Here is a 2,889-nt window from a genome sequence, read left to right as displayed (position 1 = left end):
TTTTTTTTTTTTTTTTTTTTTTTTGTTTGTTTTTTGATCAATAGAAATGTAGAAAAATACGACGAGTAGAGGATACGCTCGTGGAATGATTAATTTGTTCGTGGCGCGGTAAAACGTAATTGCTATCCGGAATTTGCGTCGCACGTAGACGGATAACACCGTTAAATTCGTGTAATTTATTGCACAGTTTTTGGATAACATTTACATTCTCGAAAGCAATAATGCTCGTACGGATATTTTTTTTTCTTTTTTTTTTATAAAATATATCCATAAAAATTCATCAAATACAAAGGGATTATAATTTATAATTTATAATACCGTTATAATACCGTTGTAATCCCGTTTAATCAAAGAAATTAAAATTTTTCCTTTCAATTTGTTTCAACGATCGCCATTTATACTCGCGCCATTTCAAAATCATTTTATACTCGTATAAAAGTCATCTCCTTCCCCCTTTATTAAAGGGCGTTTAAAATAGGTATACGATTTCTTTCTCGAATTTTCGATTCTTTGTTCGAAATTACGCATTTGGTTCGTAGAATGGCAATTAATATTTAATGCAACCAGTGAAGCGTGTCACTCGGTCTTTTTCAAATTGTTCTCGAGGGGAAATTTTTCCGCGTTAAGAAAGGTTAAGGTCAGACACGTACGGATCGATACTTTTCCCATCGGCCGACGTTTAGTTGGTGCAACTTACTGTACGCAACAACGACACCGGGAAAATCAATTTTAAGCGCGATCAATTAATCCTATTCACCCGTGTACATCGACATCCTATATGTTTGTCTCTCTCTGCGTGCGTGTTGCCAAACCCGCTCGATTTCCCAATCGATCGATCTGCCAATCGATTATCTTCCCTTTCTCCTTTTATTACGAGCCTCTCGGTTTCGCTCTCGTAACGAGCGCGAAAAATTTCCTATTCGATTGCAACGGATTGATTTATGCCCACGGACATCCCTCCCCGAAAATTTCGTTTCGCTTCATTATTTTCGAACAATGCGGACACGGAAAATGGTCCGTGATAAATTACGACACGTGGACAATGAGGAAAATGGCCGAGGTACTGGCGGATTATATCGATTCTACCTTGGGATGAGTAATGATTTTAAAACGTTTTCAAACTTGAAATAAATGTTTTTGAAATGCCACAGTTTCTTTTTTCCAAAGAATATCATCTATTCTCGTAACGACTTCGCGTTTCTATGCGCATTTTCGTACAGATCATTTACCATATATTTTTATTCCCCTTTTTCGAATTACCATAACTCGAGTTATCCTATATCCTCCCGTACGTTTATCTTTCGAATATATATATACACACAAGGAGAGGGAAGAAAGTTGGGAAAAGTTGGGAATTGAATTTTCTTTATGCCAATCTTCTCGAGTTCCCCAGCGGCGAGTTTCGACGGCATCGACATCGAGCCGATAAAACGCATTACCGGCAAACTTTTCCTCCCCCGGATCACGATGCTCGTGGGAAAAACCTATCGTTCAAAGTGTCGCAATGCAGGCCGCGCTTTAGGCGATCCCTTACTTTTCGAAAATGCCCGAATAGAGAAAGAGAGAGAGAGAAAGAAAAAGTGTGCGTCGCGAGAGTTTACGAGCGGCGTTGTGACGTCAACGTCTTTCGCGATGAAGTCGTTCCGTGACCTCGCGCGGCCCCGAATAACAAAGCCTTGAAACGGCTCGCAACAACAACACCTACGCGATCAGACCAGGTTTCGAGAAAAGAAAGAAATTCGTCCCGCGACGAATCCTTGTGATTACCCCTTCTTCCCTCGAAAAACTTCCCTCGCCAACGTTCAACCCTTCAACCCCGAAAAATTCCACGAAATTCAAGCAAACATCCGCTTGCATGGAATTCGCATGCGTGTTCTCTTAATTAGGGAAATTTTTGCACAATTTGTAAAAGCATGCAATTTCTATCGGGGGTGCGATGCAAAATTAGGGTGAAGGATAAAAGCAAAAAAGGATAAAGTTCGTGAAGTACTTCAACTGGTTCTTCAACTGATTCTTCTTGGCTTGTAATTAAAAATAATAACCGCGCGCGTGATATTCGATCGTAAGAAACGAATGTTCGTCGAAGAGAGAAGAAGAAGAAGAAGAAGAAGAAGAAGAAGAAGAAGATGTGAACTTACGGATTCGAATCGACTTCTCGTCACCTGAAGACTGCTTTTCCGCCGGAGGATCGGTGTTCGGCGACTCGAAGTTGGGGGGATAAAAGATCGCGGGTAACCCAGCGGAAATGGGGGAGCGTTGCCAGCAAAAAGTTATGCGGCTAATTCGGCTAATTCGAATGCAGTTCTCGGGCGCAACAAACAAAATCGTACCCCTTCGCAACAGGAGAGTGTCGCGTCGCACTTGTTTACGATATTAATTACGATCTCGCTACTTGTTGTCTACGGTAGGGGCTCAGATGGGTGGGAGAGAGAGGAAGCGACAGAGGAGGAGAACTCGTATCCTCGGGACAGGTGGTGAACGTGAGAGACCTAGAGAGACGTTCTACGGTGTTCGTTCCGACGGTGTATATGCGTCTCGAAGTACGCGCGAGGGCGCGAATAAATGACGGGGTTGAAGAATAGGGGGAGAGAGGGAGAGAGGGGTGGTATCGGGGGTGATAAAACGCGAGCTCTTTCTACGATCGACTTCGACGCGTCTACTAAGGGTGAGGCGGGCCAATGTGTCAAAGCCTCGGTGAACGCGCGAACATCCGAGGTTCGTTCACGATTTCATCGTTCACAGGGATTCCGTTTTTATGGTGGTTCATGCGTACGCGCCCTCTGGCTGCGCGCATAATGCTCACGTCGTTTGGTTCACGCGATTGAACGGGTCCGCGAGAAATAATGCGAAAGGACGTAGTAAGGGGGTAGTAAGGTTTCCGCCGTGCGA

At 43.5% G+C, this 2,889-nt stretch overlaps 1 protein-coding gene across 4 annotated transcripts in view; it reads right to left on the bottom strand.

Moving 5' to 3' along the window:
- Positions 1-2,889, bottom strand: part of LOC102679796 (apoptosis-resistant E3 ubiquitin protein ligase 1) — a 15,030-nt gene that overhangs the window by 9,226 nt on the left and 2,915 nt on the right. The window contains exon 1 of one of the 4 annotated variants that reach the window (XM_006619684.2): positions 2,139-2,462. The exons of 2 other annotated variants lie outside the window; for them this stretch is intronic. The gene's annotated coding sequence lies outside the window, so the exon portion shown is untranslated. Of the gene's footprint in view, positions 1-2,138; positions 2,463-2,889 lie in introns of those variants that run through there. One more of the 4 variants, XM_006619686.2, reaches the window with a different exon arrangement.

Source organism: Apis dorsata, unplaced genomic scaffold (genome assembly GCF_000469605.1).
Source record: "Apis dorsata unplaced genomic scaffold, Apis dorsata 1.3 scaffold_429, whole genome shotgun sequence".
Lineage (NCBI taxonomy): Eukaryota > Metazoa > Arthropoda > Insecta > Hymenoptera > Apidae > Apis > Apis dorsata.
This window is presented reverse-complemented; position numbering and strand designations above follow the sequence as displayed.